The 25,464-nt window shown below is 38.3% G+C and overlaps 1 protein-coding gene and 1 pseudogene across 9 annotated transcripts in view; one reads left to right on the top strand and one right to left on the bottom strand.

The window, feature by feature from the left end:
* The window catches only part of LOC102959953, a 45,478-nt pseudogene extending 28,944 nt beyond the window's left edge, over positions 1-16,534 (top strand).
* Positions 1-25,464, bottom strand: part of ANKS1B (ankyrin repeat and sterile alpha motif domain containing 1B) — a 1,065,991-nt gene that overhangs the window by 1,003,737 nt on the left and 36,790 nt on the right. The window lies entirely within an intron of this gene.

Below are 25,464 nucleotides of genomic sequence, written 5' to 3' on the forward strand. Positions count from 1 at the left end.
TGTCCAATGGTTCAATGTTAAGCTTTGTCAAGAGTATCCTGAAGGGACAGGCTAATCAGCCCATTGAGAAAAAGGTAAACTACTTCAAACTCACCCTGCAGATCTTGGAACTTGTCAGACACCATAATGATAAAATAATTCCTTATTACAAATCAATCCATCTCTCTCTCTCTCTCTCTCTCTCTCTCTCTCTCTCTTTCTCTGTGTGTGTGTGTATGTGTGTGTGTGTGTGTGTGCGCGCGTGTGTGCGTGTTGGTTCTATTTCTCTGTAGAACACCTTCAGTGATCTCCCTATTGCCCACTTCCCCGTGAAAGCCTTCCCCTAAGCAGCTACTACATTTGAAAGGTATTAACTCCTCTTTTCCTCTTCTCCATCCTTGCCATCCCACTACCTTCTGAAAAATATTCCTACCCCATCTCTGTAATTATGTAGTTAGAATATGAGCTGGCATCTTCTTGAAAAGACTGCCAACTCTCCAGGCCACAGTTGTTTGGCTGGTGCGGAGGAGGAACATCTGATCAAAGCTGGGCCAATCAGAAGCCTTACATGTATAGGAGATATTTTTTTTTTTTTTTAGAAACTGAAGAGAGTTGATTGAAGTCCTTGTCTGCTAGCAGCCATGTGCAGGTATCAGCATTAGATTAGAACTAGAATGCAGAATTTTAAGAGCATGAAGCAAACACACCGAAGTAAATGCAAAAGCTGAGAAAAAGAGCCCCACTGATGATACCCAATTCCCCTGTCCCATTCACTCCTGAAGCTTAGCCTTACCCTGCCTCTCTCTGTCTCAGTTACAGCAGTCAATAAATTCCCTTTTGTTCTAAACTGGTTTGAATTAGGTTCCAGGCAACTGCAACCAGAGAAGACACAGTAAATCCCTGTGTGCAAATCATTATGGAAATTTATATAATTGAATTAAACACAACCAAACTAACTTCAAGTATTTTACACAATCTGTTTTCCACAAATTGATATTTTTCAAAACATTAAATGTATTCAGTATTTGCCCTAAAAACATCATTAACATTGAGGCTCTTAAATGCAAAATTTACTCAAAACGAAACTCTCTTTGCTTGTATTTATAAGGAACTTACCAAATCAGAAAGCACAATTAGAAACCATGATGAGCTCTATGTTCCCTGAAGAATACTATGAGATCCCATTAAAAATGCTATATAAAAATACCATAACAAAAAATACTATAAAAATTCCATAATCTCTGAATCTTTCCGGAAAAATATACATATTTACAAAATGAAGACATCAATATCTTCTCAGTACTTAAAGTTTTAAATTTAGTGTGCTTTTAGCAAGTCGGATAAAAGCTGAAATCTACTATCTTCTTATATAACATAGAATCCCTGTTACAGAAAAAGCATTTAATTATGAAGTGGTTATTAATACACAGGTCATATCAAAAATAAACTGGCCCTGAATTTCCTCCTCAACAAGATCAATGTCATCTTATGCAATAGGAAAGATGGTGGCTTGGATAACTAAAATTCAAATAAACACACAACCTTCAGTACTCAATTCAACTGAATTCAAAGTCTGTAACCATCTGCTATTTTATAAAGTTGGTAACAATGGTTTTAATGGCTGATTTCTCTAATCTCAATCCCTATATATTTTCCTGAATGATGTGCTAAGCAGCACAACTGTGACTAAAGAGAACATGAAAGAGAAAGAAGCAAACACACATATGCACTTCAAAAATAAACTTGAGGGGCGCCTGGGTGGCTCAGTCGGTTAAGCGTCCGATTTTGGCTCAGGTCACGATCTTGCGGTATGCGAGTTCGAGCCCCGCGTCGGGCTCTGTGCTGACTGCTCAGAGCCTGGAGCCTGTTTCGGATTCTGTGTCTCCCTCTCTCTCTGCCCCTCCCCCGTTCATGCTCTGTCTCTCTCTGTCTCAAAAATAAGTAAATGTTAAAAAAATAATAAATAAATAAACTTGATAAGAACTTAGTCACGAAGGGTTTGTGCACTCTCGGGATCACTTCTTTCTCATTCATTCTAATTTCACCAAAAGGAAAGAGAATCAGATACTCTGAGAATGGGTAAGACAAAAAAAGCAAGCTTGGAAGTAGTCAATACTTTTAATAAGGCAACTGAAACAACTAGATGCTGAGAGGTAAACAAGTTACTAAAAGCTTTAACAAAATACAAGGCCCCAGAATCATGCACACAGATCACAAAGGTTAGGTAGTCTATGTTTTCATTTTATAGAATTTCAGGAAATGTTAGCAGCTTCACTTTCCCAACAGCATCCTGAGAACAAGTAATAAATATAATATCTCAAGTTCAGTTCAAAGAACTGAAATTCATATATAAATTGAAAACCCTTTATTCTATTGCAGTATTCCCAAACCCATCCCCATTAAGACACTTCACACACTCTGCCAAGAGAGTAGCAAAGGGATTATCAGAGAGGATAGAAAGGATGCATGCATCTGCTAATATTAATATCCAATTCAGAAATATTTGTCCATGTGATTCTAATCCAGTAAATATGTTTTACAGTTATAAGCCTTTGGCATTTTGTGATATACGGCATTCAACCTAAACAATGAAATGTTCAGAAAGGTTTTGGACCCTACTAACAAAAGCATTTTAATCAAAGAGTCTGTCAAAATGAAATTAGAGTTAATATAGGTAACATCAATGAAAGGTTTGGTGGGAAAGAATAAATTCAGTAAGTCTTAAATACTTAGTTGCCTCAGGAGATTAATACAAGAAGGAAAGGTCATGGATTCTTCATATATCTCAAAATGGGAGAAAAGAATGTATATATAAAGGAGGAAGAGCATGTAAACATATATGCTTGCCTATGTATAGAACCTTTATAGAGGATACACTTAAAACTGCAAAGAAGTTGCCTCTGGACCAGAGGCCTGAGGGACCAGTGAATTGGGCTAAGAACACTAACTCTTCATTATATATTCTTTCATCTTATGGAATATTTGAATGTATGCACTTTCAATTCAATTCAACAAGCAAATTTAAAATAAAAAGCATAAACCATGAATACAAGTAACTCCAATGAAAGTAAAATATGTAAGTTACATGAAAAAGATACAAAGTATACTGGAGATTCAGAGGACAAAAAAATGATTCATCTATGGAAATGAGGAAACTGTCAACAAGGAGATGGTATGTGAGATGGGCCTTAAATGATGGGTAGAATAGATATATAACAGAAATCACTCCAGGAAAGAAAATAACTGAGTATAGACACAACGTTGGGAAAGGATGGGGCATGTTTAGGAACGTACTCCTTTAGAAACTTAAGTCACATAGAAGGTGCCATATTCTTTTTCTAAATGGCTGCATAACAAATTACCATATAATTAGAGCCTTAAATCAACATAAATTTATCATCTCATGGTTTCTGTGGTCAGGAGTCCATGTTAGCTTGGTGCTCTGCTCAGGAACTCATTAGGCTGAAATCAAAGTATCTGTCAGGGCTATGGTTTCATCTAAACTGTGGGGTCCTCCTCCAGGATCACTGGTTGTGGGCAGAATTTAGTTTCTTGCAGGGTTGAGACTGACTCCATTCTCAAATAATAATAATATCCTTTTTGATTAAAGTCAACTGATTTGTAACCTGATCACAGGTGTGATAATTCATCATATTCACATATTCACAAGTTCTGCCAGCACACAAAGAAGATTATACAGAAGCGACTCAAGAGAAGGGGATTATACTTGACGTGTACATCAGAGAGTAAGAATCTTCGGGAACATCTTAGAATTCTGCTAACACAGATGGTAATAGAAGCTGAGAATAAAAATTCTCTAGAGCTATACACCAAAATCCAGCTAGTTTTCCCTGTTATTTTTCTGTTCCCAAAGATACTGCTGCTTGTAAAACGTGTATACATAATTACAGTTGCAACCAAGAATCTTCCCGCATTTGGTAACTGTCTATTCTTTGTTGATGGTAGTCACTTCTTATATAGCCACTTTACTAACTGGGAATATCCATTCCTCTCTCAGTCTTTAATTCAATATGAACTATTCCTACCTCTGAATGCAGTGATTCCTGGCTGGCTTCTCTGTTACCATTAGATTAATACTGAATTTATTAAGGACTTGCCTGACTCCACAAAAACCTAGAGTCTTTGTTGTATATTTTCCCATTATTGGCTTTTATTTCCCTTGTCTCGTGTTAGTTCATGCTACCTAACTAAAATGCTAAAATCAAAGCAATTTTAGGTATTCCATCTTATCTATCCAAGAAAGAATTGCTAATATGAAAAATGTTAGTTCTATGTTCTAGGGCAATATGGATCATTAAGTATATACGTAATTAATATCTCTACAATGCTGAATGTGATTCTTTACGAGCACAAGGCTTAGAGTTAGAAATACTGACTTCTTTTTTTTTAATTTTTTTTTAATGTTTATTTATTTTTGAGACAGAGAGAGACAGAGCATGAACGAGAGAGGGTCAGAGAGAGAGGGAGACACAGAATCTGAAGCGGGCTCCAGTCTCTGAGCTGTCAGCACAGAGCCCAACGCGGGGCTCGAACTCACGGACTGTGAGATCATGACCTGAGCCGAAGTCGGCCGCTTAACCGACTGAGCCACCCAGGTGCCCCAATACTGACTTCTTTGATCTGGCAGCTTATATTTTTCCTCATAGACAAAATGAAAAGGTTTATTTAGATTTAGAAGGCAAATATGCTGATAGACAAATAAGTAGAACACCATGAAAAGAAGGCCACCTTATATAACTATTAGTCTCTTATAACAAGATTCTAGATCTTCTCAGACAGCCACTACCACTGCTATACTAATTTAACAAGGTGATCTGTATTCTCCATTTTTTTTATTTAATTTTTTTAGGTAAACTTTATACCCAATGTGGGGCCAGAACTCACGACTCTTGAGATCAAGAGTCACATGCTCTACCAACTGAGCCAGTCTGGAGCCCGTGTATTCTCCAATTTTAACCAGAGCACTAGTATGTCTTCTTCCAAGAAAAGGAGTATTTATTACAAATTACTGTTTAAAAAAATAAATAATTTAAAAAATTTAAAAATTACTGTTTGATGGTAGAGATGATAAAATGTCACACATTGCTAGCAATAATTAACATTTTAATAGTCTTGGCTTATACACAGTGGCTTTCAATTTGCAAACAGATTGTCAGATCAAGTACAAGAGTTTCAGCTTTTTTTAGTAGCAGTTTCATAGCGTTAAGTAATTAAGCCAACAAATACCAAATGAGTCCCTACTAAGTGTAAGACACTGTCTAGTAGGTGGGTGATAGTGGAGAGGAAAAATTACAGGAAGAATCAAACATGAATCCTGCCCTCAAGTTATTTATAGTAAGTGAAAAGAAAACCCAATTTTCCTTTCCCTTCTGTAGCAGACAGACCCTTTAGGTGATCCCCATGATCCCCAACTTCTTGTATTCCCGTCCTTGTATGACCCTCTCCCCTTGAGTGTGGGCAGGACCTGTACCTTGTTTGTACCCAAAAGAATTTGGTAAAAATGACAGAAGGTACATGATTATCTGCACTTAAGTACATGATTATGTTACATACTATTGTAGGTAGCACCCATCTTGATGGAGACTCTCTCCTTTGCTGGCTTTGAGGAAGCAAGTGGCCATGGTCAGAATGCCACGTGACCAGGAACTACAGGAGGCTAGTGCTAGGAGCTGAAGCCGACCTCTGGCTGACAGCCAGCAAGAAACTAAAGCCTTGAGTCCTACAATAAAAACGAACTAAATTCTGCCAACAACCTGAGTAAACTCGGAAACTGTTCCTTTCCCAGTCAAGCCTCAGCTGAGAACTACACCTTGGCAAACACCTTGATTCAAGCTTTGTGAGTCCTTCAGTAGAGGGCCCACAGAAAATGTGGGACAATAAATGCATGTTGTTTAAAGGGACTAAGTTTATGGTAATATTGTTACAGAGCAATAGATAAACTAATATATCTTCATTCTTATTCAAATTGTTCACATAAGAGGCAAGTATCCTAAATATCAAGTCACCACTGGTAAAATGAAACCGAAAAGTAGAATCAGTTACACAGTCGCACTCTTGTAAAAAGCAAGCTCCAATTTGTTGCCAATATTGCCAAAAGGACCAGGCTGATTAGCCGATTAACAGTTCAAAAACTAAAGATCAGCTGCTATTCTCAGACAGCAACCAGCTTCCATTTCCTGACTAAATCATCAGAATGAGCCACCAGGCCTATTAAGTATGAATGTCAAATGTGAAGGGTCAAAGGGCACCACAGAGCCTGGTAGAGATGACCAGCTTAAGGTGTAGAAAAAACTCTCATTCTCACTTATTCAAATAGTAAAAACATATAGCTCCTAGTAAAATATAGCTATTTTCTTTCTTGTCTAAAAGTCATCTTTGCTTATATTTTTTTCTGTTTTATTGAAGTATAACTGACAAAATGTAAGCTATTTAAAGTGTACAACATGATGATAAAAGGATTCCTACAATCAAATTTATTACATATCCATCACCTCACATATTTAGCTCTGTTTTTTTAAACCACCTTTTCTTAAATGAAATGAGGCCCTGTTTGGGGACATGCATTCATTTTACATAGAGAAAGTAAGCCTACTACCATGTGAAGGTTCTCACTATCACGTTTTCAGAAGTCCCATCATCACAGGCTCACTGTAGCACAAATTTTTTTCACAAAGAGTACAAGTCACAGATTAGCACAATTTTATCAGGACAATAAATGTCACTAAAAACAATTAACAAGATTTTTTAACAGTGATAAGAAGGAAAAGTACTCAACTGTCACTGTACTTATTTAACACTTACTTTTTAAAAATGTTCATTTATTTATTTTGAGAGAGAGCGAGCGAGAACGAGCATGCGCGCACACACTAGGGAAGAGCAGAGAGAGGGGGAGAGAGAATCCCAAGCAGGCTCTGCACTGTCAGCACAGAGCCTCAAACACAGCACAGGGGCTCAAACTCACAAACCATGAGATCATACCTGAGACAAAATCAAGAGTCAGATGCTCTACCAATGGAGCCACCCAGGCGACCCTAATGCTCACTTTTTAAAGAGTAAAGTTAGTTACTTATTGTAAAACACAAAATGCGTGACAAAATATATGCTTAGAGTTGTTTTTGCCTTTACAAAAGGAGATTCACTACATTCTATCATTTCATTTTTCTGTGTATAGCAAAAGTGAATCAATAACCTATTTCCAAATGGTCAGCTAATAAAATTAACTTTATATATTTAAGAGAGTTATTTATTTCTTTCAATTATATACACACACACAGGCTTTTTTTGTAAATCATTAACACTTAAGAAGTACTTTCACTGACACTTCAGGTAGATAAAACATTCTGGTTGTCTGAGAAAACCATTCCTATAACGTTAGTAAATGCATAATCACATTTCCAAATTGCAGCAAATAAAAACAAAATAATTAGAAAGAATATACATTTACTCTAAATAAAGCCTGAGGACACAACCAGAGATGAGTGTGCAAAGCATAACCTGATCTGCGTACTTCCACAGTTCCTCAAGGTATCTCTCTCTGTCTGAGTGCTCTGCTTGCAAACATCTAGGTCAGTCCTACGGCTTAAACAACAATGTCCTAAATAGGGCATGAGATTAAATCAAATGCACAGTAATGTAAACCAATGTATCTCCTAGATATAATGAGGCACTAAATGTAACACTGTTAAAACCCAGCAGAGAGAGGCCAAAAAGAAACCAAAATGAAAATATCTGTAAGGCTTTCTAAAATAAAAAATTTTAAATAGAGTAAATAAAGAATAACCTACAGATAGTTATTCTCGCCTTAGTGAAGGGCAAGAGTCACATATGGGTCTCTCACCTACTACTTCTAGTGATTAGTAACCTGGTAAACCACACTCATGTAAATCCAGCCCACAGTACAAAACAAGTAGAGTAACTGAACTCAGCCTAAAATGACAGTTCTATCGTTATTTGCTGGAATACTTTCTAGAGGCCTCTGAACCTTTGCTTTTTTAGACCCGTGATATGCACCAATAATTGACTTAATCACTGATCTCTGCTACTAAGACATACAATGACATACCATGGCCATTCTGTCTCACAACTATGCCCTGACCCGCACTAAGCACCCCACATATTCAAGAGAATGAACTAAATAGGTTTTGCGTTATACAGAACAAGGGTCTACAACTTTTTTCTGTAAAGCACCAGATAGTAAATATTTTAAGCATCATGGGGCCACATAGTCTCTGCTAGAGCTATGCAATATCATGGCATAAAAAGAGTCTCAGAGAATATGTAAATTAATGGATATGGCTGTGTTCCAGTATAACTTTATTTACAAAAAGCAAGCTACAGGCTAGATTTAAACTATAAGATATAGTCTGTCAACTCCTAAGAGTAATTCTCAAATTTTTCTCAAGTCTAATAAGTGGCTGAAAAATCTGCCTTTGGTAGAGAAAAGAAGAAAACCTAACAATTTTTATTCTATCTTTAAATTACCAAGATCACATACTAGTTATACAGCAGACCTAGGGATCTGTGTGACTCCTTGAATGAACATTATGGTAGATGAGAAATGAAGAAGGGTGAAGATGGTCAGTAATATTAACCAACAACAAACAGTTATTGAAAATCATTATACCCACAAAAATTATCTGACCTAAAAATATTGTATCTTTCCTACAAATATTTAATAATACATACCTTCCCTCTCCCACTTTTTTCCATCCCTTCTATTGCTTACCTTGTATAAAAATAGATAAAATAAGCACCCGATAGTAGTAATAGCTTCCTAACCAGTCTTCCTGCTTCCAGGAACAAGCTACCTAAAACATAGTTCTGTTCTACTTACAGTAACTTGCCAATTTAGCAATGCTTAAGCCTGTGGACTTGGGTCACAGAGAACTTAGTGTGACTCTAGAGTCTATAATTTATTAGCTGTGTGATCCTGAGCAAGTCATTTAACCTCTCCAACTTCTATTTCCTTATCTACAAAATGGTTATAAAATTGTAAAAAGAAAAAAATCATAAGGTTGTGGTAAAAAGTAAATAAGGGAATTCATGTAAAATACTCATCAAAATATCTGATACATTGTCACCATTCAATAAGTTTATGCTATGATTATGGTAACCGTGGAATTAACATGTTTTAAAACATATTTGCAAATTCTTTCAAACTCCTCCCATTGAGAAGTAGGATCTATATGCTCTCCCCTTGAATCTGGGTCAGCCTTAATAGGTTGCTTATAACCATGAGAATGCAGCAGTGGTGACACTGTATGATTTCTGAGACAAGGTCAGAAAAAGCCACACAGCTTCTTTCTGAGTCTTTTGAGACACTCGCTCTAGAGTCCCATAAGAAATCCAGGTACTCTGACACTGCCACATTGGAGAGAACATATATAAGCACTGCTCAGCTGAGCAACTGTCCAACATCATCTGCCAGCTATTTAAGTCATCTTGGTCAACTAATCCAGCTGAGCCTTCAAATGACCACAACCATACAGATGACCATAGCCAACATCTGACTGCAACTACCCGATCACAAAAATGTGAGTCAAACAAAATGTTACTTTAAATAATTGTTTTAGGTAATTTGGTAGGTAGACAGCAATAGCAACCAGAAAAAAAGGTTAGTATAAAAGTGATGTAACAAAAATCAAAAACATGTAGCATTGGCCAGGTCCCTTAGCAGCCTCACAAGTAACCCAAGATAAAGACAGCCTGGCTTGAAGAGGTTGTGACTTTTACCTAATGGAGTAAACCCCACTTAAATCCACCAAAAAAGCAAAAACCTCTTATGGGAACTGTATTAACAAAGGTATTCCCAGCTGAAACTTAAATAGATGGAGTAAGTACAAAATGAAAAGAAGCCTTTGGATACCCAAACTTCTATAGGTAGGAAGCAGGCCAAGAAAGCTACCCAAATGCAGACATATAGCATTTCTTAAGGAAATGAAAGAATGATTCAAAACCAAGCATCAAGAACCCAAATGGCAGAACCAAGAGCAATGGAAAACCATTTTTTTTCTTTTTTTTTTTTTAATGTTTGTTTATTTTTGAAAGGGAGAGAAACAGAGTGAGAGCAGGGGAGGGATGGAGAGAAGAGAGAGACACAGAACCTAAAGCTGTCAGCACAGACAGACACAGACTCTGAGCTGTCAGCACAGAGCCCATCGCAGGGCATGAACCCACGAACCATGAGATCATGACCTGAGCTAAAGTCAGACACTTAACCAACTGAGCCACCCAGGTGCCCCAGTGGAGAACAATTTCTCATGGGAAGTACTGAACACTAATCACAAAACTGGCAACATCTTCCCAGCTGGATTTCAAAATTGCAATGGTCTCATGATTGCTATGTTGTACCTCTCATTTCCCCCGTTTTAGAATGGGGGTGTTTACTGTGGTTGTCCCACCCCTAAATCACTACTGTGGGGAACAGATAACATCTTTCTGGTTCACAGGTCTTCATATCAAAAGAAACCATATATGAAAGATGGCACATTGGGAGACTCATGTGCACATAGAGTTGATTTAGATAAGAGCATCCTGAGCTCATGCCAGAATAAATAATCCTTTAAGATGGAAGAGGACTTTGGAGGGAATAAATTTTGCATTTGAGAGAATTATAAATAATGTGTAGCCAGTGGAAAGACATGGTGGTTTTAAAACATGTCTGTATCTTTTAAACACCTCTTTGACACCTCTCCCATCAAGAGGTGTGGTCTATGTCCATTCCCCTTGAAGCCAGCTCAATTTTAATGACTAGCTTTTAACAATAAAATGCAGCAAAAATGACACTATTATAACTTCCAAGTTTGGTCAGAAAAGCCCATGAAGCTTTTGTTTGATTCTCTTGAGACATTTGCTCTGAGCAAAACCTGCCACCATGTAAAAAGTCTGACTACCCCAAAAACATCATGCTGAAGAGGCCACATGTAGGGAATCTGGTCAGTAGCAAAACTGATGGTCCATCAACAGCCAGGATCAACTACCAGCCATGTGAGTGAGCCAGATCAGAAATCCAGCCCACTTACATCTTTATATGGCTTTAGCACCAGCTGACATCTGACTGCAACTAAATGACAAAGCCTTAAATGAGGAACACCCAGACCAGTTACTGTCCAGTAACAAATTACTGACCTACAAAAACATGAGCAATATAAAATAGTCATTTTAAACTTCTAAGTTTTACATAATTTCTCATACAACAATAGTAAGCAAAACAAGAATGATGATGTCACTCTCTTTCAGTGGCTTCCCATTATTCTTGGAAAGAAGTCAAGTTCCTTTTATAAAATTTACATGGTCCTGCATGATCCAGTCCATTTACCTTATTGCTTAACTGGTGAGTGGTCTTACCTGAGATGTCACTTCCTCCAAAAAGTATTCACTTTAACACCAAGTATAGGGTAGGGAACCCTTCTAAGCATTCTTATAACATTCTTTACTTTCCCTGTTACAGTACTTGCTATGCTACAAATTTATTTACATTATCTCTTGTAGACTCTACATCCTCTACAGGTAGGAATCACATCTCTCTCATTAACCAATGTGATGCCAATACTCAGTGTATATGATAAGCACTCATATAATTTTGTTAAGTATTACATGAATAACACTATTATAGGGTAGAAAAACTAGAAATAACTAATAACAAACAAGACAAAATAGAATAAGTTAGTAATATAGGTAGGTACAAATAATCTACTGTAGGAGAATGGGGAGGGGAAGACCTCTCTGAAGGAAGAGTTTCAGTGAGATAGCTTTTCCTGGAAAAAGTTTATATTAAAAGGATTAAACACTGGGGTGCCTGGATCATTCAGCTGGTTAAGTGTCCAACTCTTGGTTTTGACTCAGACCATGATCTCATGATTCATGGATTTAAGCCCCACATTGAGCTCCATCCATGCTGACAGTGCAGAGCCTGCTTAGAACTCTCTCTCTCTCTCTCTCTGCACACCCCTCCCGCTCACACTCTCTCTTTCTCAAAATAAATAAACTTTTTAAAAAAGGACTAAACATTAAAATTTAAAGGCTACCTAAAAATTAAAGAATAGCTAATGCCTGGCTCCCACAGGCACAGGATTTTGTTTATAAGTCTAGTTCTATGCCTGTTGAAAGGAATTTGAAAATATCTGATTCAAATTTGTTTTGAGATCTACTATTTAAACCAGGTCTACATCCCAGAATGAGGTAATCAAATAAAAAACCTACCCCAAACATACTAACTTTCGTTAATAGTCATGAAACTAACAAACTCTCAACTTTCCATTAAATACACATTTCAAAAGTACTTGACTTCCTGATGAATACCCTACAATAGTTTACTAATTTAATAAATAAGTGGGAAAAAAATAAATGGCTTTATAGATAATAATAATTATTTTTCTTGTCCTAGAAGCACTATTATTTAAAATTAATTACTAAAGCTCTAGTGAAATTAGACACCAAAGTACTACCATGAAATTAAAGACTAGCAGATTGGATTTTATTAAAATTAAAAACTTCTATACATCAAGAGACATTATGAAAAAACAGAAAACCAAACTACTGATAGGTAGAAGATATTCACAATACACCTATCTGCCAAAGGATTGGTATCCAGAATATATAAAACACTCCTATAAATCAATAAGATAATCCAATAAAAAATAATCAAAAACTTTGTGAAAAAGTGGTAAAATATAGCTACAAATCATTCCTATTCCGGTATATTTGCCCCTTTGCAATGTGGCATAGCTGCTCCTCCAATGTGGGCTGGTCATAACTCACATTAATCAAAAAAAAATACAGTGGAAGTGAGGTTATATAACTTCCAAGACTAGGTCTTAAGAGATCTTGCACCTTCCACTTTTACCCTCTTAGAACGCTATTCTACCATATAAGGAAGCCCTACTACTTACCAGACTATGGTCATAGGAAAAAACAAAAAACAAAAACAAGGTGCCCTAGCCAAAGCCAACACAACTGACAGACAAGGGAGTAAGGCCATCTTGGGCCTTCCAACCCAAAGAGACCACCCCTAGCTATGCAGCTGCATAAGACAGCTCAGACAAAACCAGGAAAGGAACCTCCAAGTCAACCCATAGAGTTGTAAAAAATAATAATAAACCGTTTTTGGCTTAAGCAACAATAAATAACTGAAACAGGTATGACATGGCACTTCATAAAAGATGATATCCAAATGGCCAATAAGCATATGAAAAGGTGCTCCACATCATCATTCATCAGGGAAAATACAAATTAAAACACGAGATATGACGACACACCCACCAGAATAAATATTCAAAAGGTTGACAGTATCAAATGTAGGCAAAGATGTGGAGTACTGACACTTTCCTACATTGCTGCTTTAAAGTGTAAATTTGTAAAAAAGTTTTCTGGAAAACTATATGGCAGCATTTGGCAAAACTAAAATTATGCCCACTTTGTAACCCAGAAATTCCACTTCTACATTTATGCCAAACAAAATGCATATCTATGTACATATACAAAAGTATATACACATACACACCCAAAACATGTGTGCAAGAATGATCATGGAAACACTATTCATAAGAACCAAAAATTAGAAACAATCCAGTTGTTCACCAACAGTAGAATGGATAAATTGTGGTATATTTATACAATAAAACTACACAACAATTAAAAAGTACTACTACAATTTGCAGCAGCATGCATGAACCTCAGAAATAAAATCAGTAAAACAAGCTAAACAAAAAAGGCTAGTTAGTATAATTGCATTCCATTTATATGAATTTCAAAAACAAACTAAGTCAAAACTAATATGAAGATAAAAGCCACAACAGTAATTACCTCTCAAGGGCTGCCCATTGACTGGGAAAGGGTATAAGGCAGCCTTCTAGGGTATTGGAAATGTTCTCCATCTTGACCTGGGTTCACAGAGCTGTACCCAAGATTTGTGTACTTCACTTCACTATATGCTGTACCTCATTAAAAATTGTTTAAATATCCTGCAAACCAGCTCACCATTCTAATGGCACAGAAACAGTACAGAGAGCAAAAGTGCCATGACCTACATAAAACAGAAAGAAAACATTCCCACTGGACCTCCTTTGCCCCTTGGTGATATCAAATACCATGACAGTCAAAATGCAGGTGTGCACAGAGCAGCAATAAACTAATGACTACATTACTGCCAAGTTTGGGTGGTACACACGATATCCAAACCATTTACATGAAGCTGAAAGTAAACAGGACTTAAAGAATTTATGTTGCTGCCCTACCAAATTTACATGAAACAATCTCATAGGTTTGAGTTTTATAAATATACATCAAAATATAATTATCCCTTAACTATCTGTTTGAGACTCAACATTTATATAGTCTGGAGTTAGGTAAAAGAATGAAAATGTGAACTGTATTTGGCCCATCTATGTAGTCCATTTAGATGAATGGTAATCACATACTGCTAATGAGATCAAAGTTGTAGGTTACAGGGGTCAGTTCCATGCAAAAACTAATGCCCTTTTGGCATAGTCATAACAATGCTTTCCACTGTCTATGGTTTTTATTACAAGAATCAAAAAGAAAAGACACAGTATATGTAGTCAGAATTGCATGTTACAAGTATGACAATTTAAAGCATACTTGATTGTTAGCACAGTTGTTATTAACATCACTAAATAAATGAGTTCTCCCTACTTCTATATGAGAAAATCAGCAGGATACCATAAAGAAACTAAAATTAGATGTGGGTTATCAAAATGTAGAAGCAAAAAATCTAGCAGACAAATTCAGCCAAATTGATAAACTCAAGAACTGTGTCTCAAAAAAGACTACTCTTATTTTCTTATTATATGTTATGTTTAAATTGTATTCTTCTGGGGGCGCCTGGGTGGCACAGTCAGTTGAGCGTCTGACTTCAGCTCAGGTCATGATCTCACAGTTCATGGGTTCAAGCCCCGCATCAGGCTCTGTGCTGACCGCTTGCTCAGAGCCTGGAGCCTGCTTCAGATTCTGTGTCTCTTTCTCTCTCTGCTCCTCCCCTGCTCACATTGTGTCTCACTCTGTTTCTCAAAATTAAATAAATGTAAAAAATAAAATAAAATAAATTGTATTCTTCTGTCCTCCCCACACTGCAGCAATCTACATTAATAAAATTCCCAAATCTAGTTGATAGGTCTATTGTGGAGATTAAAATAAGATTATGTAGTAAATTTTTAAAAAAATCATCTGTTTAAAATTCAGTAAATACCCAAAAGTTATAATTATTGGCAAACTTAACTGGAATTTAATTTTCTAACTAGCTGTGTGCCAAATAAGTTTAATAATTCCTAAAAAAATAAAAAGTGATTCTTGGATTAAACACGTGGGAAAACTGACCCACAATACAACTTATTTAATTCATCCAACTTGCTATAAGAAATATACTGAGATACTCAAGAGTGACTTAAAGTGTTTCAAATTTGGGGTGCCTGGGTGGCTCAGTCAGTTAAGCGCCCGACTTCAGCTCAGGTCATGATCTCACAGTCCATGAGTTCAAGCCCTGCGTCAGGCTCTGTGCTGACAGCTCAGAGCCTGGAGCCTGCTTTGGATTCTGTCTCCCTCTCTCTCTGCCCCTCCCCTGCTCATGCTCTCTCTCGCTCTCTCTCTGTCTCAAAAATAAATAAAAACATTTAAAAACAAATTTTTTTAAGTGTTTCAAATTCCACACTGTTAAAATAGCTTGTAAGAGGAAGAATATTCACATATAATAATACAAAGCAAAAAGTGAGGTGAATCATGAGAGGATATAAAGTGCAATCAGAAGTTGGAGAATGAATTCCAGCTGAGATAAGGAAAGGCGTCACCAAAGAAAGGACATTTGAGTTGGGTTTTAAAAAACAGCACAGAATATGCAGCATTATGGTAGGAAAAAAAAAAGGGAGGGAGTCCCAGCAATGGCCTGAGCCTGGCCATGCCCCACTGGAGTACCCTAAAAGAGCCAAGAATACAAATGCTATAATGGAACCACCACTCTGGCCTTCAAGTTTCAACATGCAGTCACTGTTGCAGCAGATTCTCAGGCCACAGTGGGTACCTATACAGCCTCCCAGGCAGTAAGGAAGGTTATAGAGACCAGTCCCTACCTGCTGAGCATGCAGCTTCTGGGAGTACCTATTGGCTCAGCAATGTTGAATCTATGAGCTTCAAAACAAGGAATGTATCTCAGTAACAGCTGCCTTCAAGCTGCTTGTAAAGATGATATATCAGTATAAAGGCATGGGACTGTCCATGGGCACCCTAATCTGTGGCTGGGATAAGAGAGGCCCTGGCCTCTACTATGTGAACAGTAAAGGAAACTGGATCTTGGGATCCACCTTCTCTGTAGGTTCTAGCTCTGTATGCTTATCAGGTCATGGATCGGGGTTCCTCCTGACCTAGAGGTGGAACAGGTCTATGATCTGGCCCATCGAGCCATCAACCAAGCCACCTAGACAGATGTCTACTCAGGAGGTGCAGTCAACCTCTACATATCCGAGAGGATGGCTGGATTCCAGTCTCCAGTGACAATGTAGCTGATCTACATGACAAATATAGTTGACCTACCCCCTGAATGAGGGTGGATGAGACTGCTTGCATTTCTTGGAGTGACTATTGTTGGTAATGTGAATACAACTCCCCATCCTATAGTGGAGAGATCCTCAATTATGTTGATAATTTTTTGAACTCTGGTGCTGTTGACCTCTATGTATTACCAGTTGTTAATGACCTGCTGCTGCAGAGGTGATTGTTTTACCTTCTTGGACATTAACATTACGCCTTTCGACCATGAATGAATGAATGAATGAATGCTTTTTTTTTTAAACAGCCTTGCAGTGAAATAGTTATATGTGTAATTACTTATTTGATGTCTCTGTCCCCAAATAGACTTCAAGTTCTGAAAGGGCACTTTTCAATTTTTCAATTCTCTACAGTTTCTAGCAAAGCATCTGGTACATGGTAGATATTCAGAAAATATCTGTTTTAATAAATGAGTAACAGAGGCAGGAAAGTAACAATTTGTCTAGAAAATAAAGAAGAAAGGGATATGAAGATGAAAAGATTATTTAGGGCCAAACCGCAGAAGTCCCTGAAAAGCAAACTGAGAAATTTGTACTTTATTTGGTTGTTAATAAGGACTCATTGAAGTTTTTCAGGAGTGCAGTGACATTACTGGGTCTGTGCTTTAGAAAGTATATCTAAAAGCAATACTTACAGTAGATTAGAAAAAGAGACAACAAAGGCAATCACAAGATCATTATAGGAGTCCAGATCAAAAATAACAAGGACTTAAACTGGAATTTTATTTATGTTTTTTTTTTAATTTTTTTTTTAACGTTTATTTATTTTTGAGACAGAGAGAGACAGAGCATGAATGGGGGAGGGTCAGAGAGAGAGGGAGACACAGAATCTGAAACAGGCTCCAGGCTCTGAGCTGTCAGCACAGAGCCCGACGCAGGGCTCGAACTCACATACCGTGAGATCGTGACCTGAGCCGAAGTCGGACGCTTAACCGACTGAGCCACCCAGGCGCCCCATGGAATTTTAAAAAGCAGTGGGAATAAAAAGTAACAATAGTAATAACCATAGAGATACTACATGGGTGAAATCAGCCCATCTGACCAACACCTTTTGAGCACCTACTGTGTACCTACCAGACACCATGCTAGGAGCTGGAGACAGGAAATAAAAATAAGCCATAGCCCTTTATCTCAAAGAGCTGATAGTTTCCCTTAATTGTTCCAGTAGGGAAAACTGACCGAAAATACAATGAATGAAGAACAGAAGTCAAAGACTCTTTAAATTTTTAGTCTAGATGACTAAGAGAATGGAACACCATTCAGAGAATAGAGCAGAAAAAGGTAGGCAGGGAAGAAAATATGGGCAGTTTTTGACATACTGTAGAGGATATCCAAGTAGAAATGTTTAGCTGGCAGTTACAAACTCAAGACTGAAAAAGAGAACAGAGGTAAGGTCTTACAGTGTGGGAAACATCTAGCATAAACATGAGAGCTGAAGTTCAAAGCTAGAAAAGATAAGAAAGGATGTTACAGGTAGAAACTTAGCAGCTATCTACATTAAAAAGATGGGGGAAGGCACAGAAAATTTAAAAAGAGGAAGAATTATCAGTAAATCAAACCAAACTAAGACAAAAAGACAGCAATCAGAGAGGCAGAAGGAGAAGGACCATCAAGATTAGGGGAACTGTTTCCAGAGGCACGGATCATCAACAATACTAGGTGCAGCAAAGAAATCATGGAAAATTAGGACTGAGAAAAAAAGATCACTGGATTTGGGAACAAAACAAATGCATTAGTGACATTTGAGAGAGTAGCAGAGTGATAAGGAAAAATTCTGTTTCCAAGAAGTTGAGGTATCAGTGAATAATGAGGCAGAAAAGACAGCTAGAGCAAACCACTCTCTTGAAGTCTGACCGTGAAGAAAAAGAAAATGGTGGGAGTCTGACAATGAAGAAAAGGAAAGAAAGAAAGAAAGTGATGGGACAGTAGTTTGATAGGAATAGCAGAAGGAGAATGATTTTGTTTGGATGCAGAACGATTACATGAGTTACATGTCATTAGCAGGAGGGAAAGGATTAAGTGGGCAAAAAATAAAAGCACTGTTTTTAGAACAGGAAAGAACTAGAGAAAGGAAACAAGAAACGCTGGTAAAAAGACAAAAAAATACATAAAATATTTGATTTATTCATTCAATATATATTTATTGAGTATCCATCATGAACTTGAAACTGGAGAATATACACTGGAGAACAAGAAACAGTCCTTCCAGAGGAAATGGAAAATGCCACCCTAACATCCATTCCATTCTTTCTGTTGTATAGCAGCCAAGCAACCTGGACAGAATTAACTAGCAAATTAACTGGATAGAATTAACACTAGCAAAAGGAGATGTTAATCTTGAATAGCCTCAAGAACCACCATAATCATTATCTGCCTTATCAGGATACTTGATTCAGGAATGGGCACAGAACCCTAGTTAATCCTATCAGAAGGAAACCAGGACTTGATTTAATGGGAAAAGGGGCATTTCTGAGTGGCAAGATACACTGAGGGGAGGTTTGAAAAAGCAGCAGCCATTTTGCTACCAAAAAGCCAGCTTATTATGAAGGCAACATCAAAGAGGACAGAGGTGAGAGAATCACGAAAGAAAAATAATAAAGCTCTGGTCAACTACATCTGAAACCCATCCTTTCTTTGGTCTTTAAGTTACATGATCCAATAAATCCCCTTTTTTGTTTAAGGCCATTTAAGTAGAGCTTTTTGATAATTGCAAGGGACAGCATTCTAATTACAAATTTGATACCACTATAGGCACAAAATTGTTGTAAAAATGTAGCATACAATAAGGCATGCCCAGTGCAAACTCTAGACTGAATCCTCTCTACACTCTTCTGGCTTTAGATGTCCATGGTTCTAAACTTTCAACCTAAAAATGCCCCCTCTTTGGTCATCCTTTCTTGACCTTTCACCCTTTGCTCCCAAGCTGGTTTTGTCTTCACCAATCCTTGAATCCCTAGTCTTGGAGCAGTAGGGTGCTCCCCCTCTGAGAAGCATCAGACTTCACCTGCTCTCCGTGCTCCAGAATCAAGTGAGAGTTGCCTATGACTTCAACCGCAACCACCTTAATAAGAGAATTCTTAGCCCTGGGGATTATCCTTTCTGCAAGTTTGTTCCTGTGGCTCAGTCTAGAATTTCTATCTTTTCCTCAGCCTCACTGAATTGTCTTCCTTCAAAACTAGACTTATTGGCACAAGAACAGACACCCAGATCAATGGAACAGAATAGAAAACCCAGAAATGGACCCACAAACATATGGCCAACTAATCTTTGACAAAGCAGGAAAGAATATCCAATGGAATAAAGACAGTCTCTTCAGCAAGTAGAGCTGGGAAAACTGGACAGCGACATGCAGAAAAATGAACTTGGACCACTTTCTTACACCAGACACAAAAATAAACTCAAAATGGATGAAAGACCTAAATGTAAGACAGGAACCCATCTAAATCCTCAAGGAGAAAGCAGGCAAAAACCTCTTTGACCTTGGCCGCAGCAACTCCTTACTCAACACATCTCCAGAGGCAAGGAAAACAAAAGCAAAAATGAACTATTGGGACCTCATCAAAATAAAAAGCTCCTGCACAGAGAAGGAAACAATCAGAAAAACTAAAAGGCAACCGACAGAATGGGAGAAGATATTTGCAAATGACATATCAGATAAAGGGTTAGTATCCAAAATCTATAAAGAACTTATCAAACTCAACACCCAAAAAACAAATAATCCAGTGAAGAAATGGGCAAAAGACATGAATAGACACTTCTCCAAGGAAGACATCCAGATGGCCAACCAACACATGAAAAAATGCCAACATCACTCATCATCAGGGAAATACAAATCAAAACCACAAGGAGATACCACCTTATACCTGTCAGAATGGCTAACATTAACAACTCAGGCAACAACAGATGTTGGTGAGGATGCGGAAAAAGAGGATCTCTTTGCATTGCTGGTGGCAATGCAAGCTGGTGCAGCCCCTCTGGAAAACAGTATGGAGGTTCCTCAAATAACTAAAAATAGAACTACCCTGCGACCCAGCATTTGCACTACTAGGCATTTATCCACGGGATACAGGTGTGCTGTTTTGAAGGGACACATGCACCCCAATGTTTATAGCAGCACTATCAACAATAGCCAAAGTATGGAAAGAGCCCAAATGTCCATCGATGGATGAATGGATAAAGAAGATGTAGTATACACACACACACACACACACACACACACACACACACACACACAATGGAGTATTACTCGGCAATCAAAAAGAATGAAATCTTGCCATTTTCAACTACGTGGATGGAACTGGAGGGTATTATGATAAGTGAAATTAGTCACTCAGAGAAAGACAAAAATCATATGACTTCACTCTTATGAAGACTTTAAGAGACAAAACAGATTAACATAAGGGAAGGGAAACAAAAATAATATAAAACAGGGAGGGGGACAAAACAGAAGAGACCCATAAATATGGAGAACAAACTGAGGGTAAATGGAGGGGTTATGGGAGGGGGGATGGGCTAAATGGATAAGGGGCATTAAGGTATCTACTCCTGAAATCATTGTTTCACTATATGCTAACTAATTTGGATGTAAATTTTAAAAAAATAAAAACAAAATTAAAAAAAAAACTAGACTTATTAAGTACGTCCTCTGGGAAGTCACTGCAGGTCCCCTTCCCACTGCTCATTGGCCCTCAGATGCTGCCTCCTCAGGGTTCCTGCAACACTTGGTACATGCCACCTCTAAGACACCCAGACACGAAAGGAGAGAACTAGACACAATGTGATGTTGCTCCTACTGGGACAGGGACCACAGTTTATTTTATTTGTGTTTAAACAACATGTAGGAAGTAAATGAACATCACTTGTGATATGGAGGAATGGATGCTGGATTCAAAGCAAGACACATGGCTTCCAGTCATGACAGGATTTCTTACAAGCTACAGGGCCTGTCCAAGCATCTTCATCTACGAGGAATTCATCACTGGGTTGTTGTGAGATTAAGATACACAATGAATCTAAAAAATACTGTAGTCCTTTGAGAATGATACCTGAAAATATTTTTAATGGATATTCAATGGAGGTAAAGGATGCCTTCTTACTAGGAAGTAACTGGAGACACGAATAAGTGAAAAACTCATGACGTGGTCTTTAAGCTGACCTTGAAGAACTCATACCATTTAGGCATGCTTAAAAGGAAATGGGGTGGAATAGGTAGCCAGGCAAAGGAAGTAATGAGACCAAATGCTGAGGAACAAGCATCAATTCAGCAGCAAATTTTATTCAGGGATTATTATGTGTCAAACATTGTTCTAAGTGCTAGGCATTGAGCAATGAAAACAGGCAAAGTCCCTATCTTCAGAGGGTTTAAATTCTAACTTGGAAGAACAGAAAATAAACACAAATAAATATACAAAATTATTTCTGATAGCACTAAATGACATGAAGGTAATATGCTGTGGTGACTGGTGGCAGGAGGGGTACTCTAGATAAGGCAGAAAAGCCATTCTGAGGTGATAACATTCTTCCATGTGAGAAGAGAGTAATGAGACAGAACCAGAATAAGGAAGAACAAGCCAAAGGAAATAACAAATGCAAAGGCCCTGTGGGAGGAAAAAGTTTGCCATATTTGAGGGAGATAAAATGGCCAGTGTGGCTACAGCAGAGTGGACAAGGATAAAAACAATATGAGGTTAAGGCTAAGGTCATGTCTAAGGAATACTGAGGTATCAATTTGGACTGAAGTTGAAATAGTAAATGATCTTAGAAAACTAATTTGAGGCTAAGGATGCCTCACAGATATTTCTAATAAAGTAGGGTGACTTTGGGAAAGTGCTGGGCACTTGATCTAGAGCACCAAAGCAGCATGGCAAAGACTGTTGGCATTCTGTTACTACAGAATGTCTGAGGAGAAAGTCATCTAGCACACCTTCCCTATTGAAGGAGGAAATGCAACCCAGAAGAGGAAAATGAGGTCTGTGGGCAGGGGGAGGTGAGAGTAAGTCATAATTAATGTTCACCAATACATAGGTCTCCTCTACTTCTGGGTACACAGGAATAAAAATGTGTAACTTTAGGACCAAAGCATTTAACTGTTGCTGTCCAGTCCTCCAATCCTGCCATGGTAATAGCCTGTTAATGTGGAGGAGGTGCCATGGACAAAGGCACTGCAGAATGCTAAACCAACACCTGGAAGAAGGTACCATAAAGAACCCAGATCCATAGTAAATTCGCAAGAGAGAAATAAACTCTGGTTGTGTCAAGTCATTGAGACAGCTGAGGGTTACTTGTTACGGCATGATCACCTAACCTATAATGATTACTATAGAATACAGACAATATTTCTAAAGGTTATAAAGAGTAGAGTAGAGAGGCTTACTCTGAGTGGGGAGAAGAGAATGTGAAATACTACTCAATGCCTTTGACAGATGGCATTTTTTGTGACAGTTCTCCATCTTTCCCTACATCAGTGACCTTTTTCAGATGTGCATCTTTTGCAGTTCCTCCTCCTAATATGATGGAGCGTATATTAATCGACTTGGGCTACCATAACAAAATACCATAGACTGGGTGCCTTAAATAACAGAAATTTATTTTCTCAGTTTTGGAGGCTAGCAGTCCAAGATCAGGATGACAGGTCCTAGTAAGAGCTCCCTTCCTGGCTTTCAAAGGGCCACCCTCTTGCTGTGTCCTCATATGGCAAGGGTAGGGGAGAAGGCAAGTGAGCTCCTGTCAACCAGCCAGCCCTCTGGTGCCTGTCCATGTAAGGGTACTAATCCCATTATGAGAGCACCCCTTTAAGATCATATCCAAACCTAATTATCTACCAAATGCCCCATCACCGGGGTACCTGGGTGGCTCAGTCAGTTGAGTGTCCAACTTCGGCTCAGGTCATGATCTTGCAGTTCGTGAGTTCAAGCCCCACACTGCTGTCACTGCTGTCGGTGCAGAGCCTGCTTGTATCCTCTGTCCCCCTCTCTCTCTGCCCCTCCCCTGGCGCGCGCGCGCGCGCTCTCTCTCTCTCTCTCTCTCTCTCTCTCAAAAAATAAACATTAAAAAATGTTTCCAAAGTCCCCATCTCCAAATACCATTACACTGGGGATTAGGTCTTCAACATAGGAATGGGGGGCAAGGGCGGGGGCACACAATTCAGTCTATAGTAGCATATATTCTCCCACCCCCTAATTTGTGGTTTGGCCATGTGACTTGCTCGAGCTAACAGAATGAGGCAGAGATGACAGTATATGCCAGTTCCAAGGCTATGCCTTAAAAAGCTCTGACATGTTTCCACTTGCCCTCTGGCACCTCTGTCATGGGCATGAGAAAAGTATGCTTTGGCTAGATCACTCCACCAAGGAGGACAGAAACATGTAAAGTCTTACCAGTACTAGCACAGCCAACTGGTATTTCAATAACTTGCAATGAGAATAAGATCCACCTAGCCACCAAGCCTAAACCCCCCGGCTGACTGAGCTCAGCCTAAATGAGTAGATGCAAGAATGATAAATGATTATGTTTTTAATACAACATACAAACATGAGTTTGGGGGTAGCTTGTTAGGAAGCATTATTGTGGTAATAGGTAACTGGTATAACACCTATACAATGTCTACAGAGCACATCTGGCTCCTTAGGAAAAGCCTTATGCTAACAAAGACACCATGAAAATTATTGGACTGTCCTAACATTTTTATTCAAATTCTTGTTGCTTTATTCATTTCTGCTGGTTCCTTACAATAGCTCCTAAATTCAATTCCAATACTGGTCAACAAGATCTATGAAGACAACAGAGGAGACAGAAGAAAAGAGGGGAAAAAAATAGAATCAAAAAGTATTACAAAAAGTACTAATTTCAAGAAAGAAAATCAATACAAAACACCAAATGGAGTAGTCCTTGGGTTTAGTAAGGAAGAAGTTCATCAGAAAGTTATTTTTGGACACTATTGGGACAGATGCATGGGAACTGAGAAAAGCATAAGTTGCACACAGATGAGACAGTAAGTTTAGATAAGTTAATTAAGAAGTTTAACGATGAAAAGAAGAAACAAATAGGACAACTAGTGGGGCAGGGAATGGAACTCAACTCTTAATAAGTAAGACCAATGCTGTATTAGTTTCTCATGGCTAGGTACCAAATTACCACAAACTTATTATCTATTTTGTAGGTCAAAAGTCCATGTGGGCTTAGCTGGGTTCTCTGCTTAGAATCTCCCAAGCACAAAATCCAGGTGCTGACTCGGCTGAGCTCTCAACTGAAGGCACTGGGGGAGGATCCACTTCCTTGCTAATTTGGACTATATCCAGCCATTCCCTTGCTGTAAATTAGCTGGAGGTTGCTCTCAACTCCTAGAGGCTGCTCTCCCACACTTGTACATATGCCCCTCCATCTTCAAGCCAGCAACAATACAATGGATGCTTTTCATGTTTAAATCTCTGGCTTCCCTTTCTACTACCAATTGAAAAACATTCTATTAAAGGGCTCATGTGACTATATTAGGCCTATCTAGATAATCTCCCTATTTTAAGGTCAATTGATCAGTAACCTTAATTATACTCAAAATCCCTCCCTTTTGGTATATAATGTAACAATCAAGGAAGTAACATCCAGCATATGCACAGTCCTAGGGATTATGGAAGGAAATCTTACGAGGGCATTTTAGGATTCTTCCTATCATATATACATATTTAAAGTTAGAAAAGGATGCAAAAGCTAAAAGATCTTGAAGATTTTAAACATCAGAATCCTGGGGCGCCTGGGTGGCGCAGTCGGTTAAGCGTCCGACTTCAGCCAGGTCACGATCTTGCTGTCCGTGAGTTCGAGCCCCGCGTCAGGCTCTGGGCTGATGGCTCGGAGCCTGGAGCCTGTTTCCGATTCTGTGTCTCCCTCTCTTTCTGACCCTCCCCCGTTCATGCTCTGT

The sequence above is a fragment of the Panthera tigris genome, chromosome B4 (assembly GCF_018350195.1).
Source record: "Panthera tigris isolate Pti1 chromosome B4, P.tigris_Pti1_mat1.1, whole genome shotgun sequence".
NCBI classification, from domain to species: domain Eukaryota; kingdom Metazoa; phylum Chordata; class Mammalia; order Carnivora; family Felidae; genus Panthera; species Panthera tigris.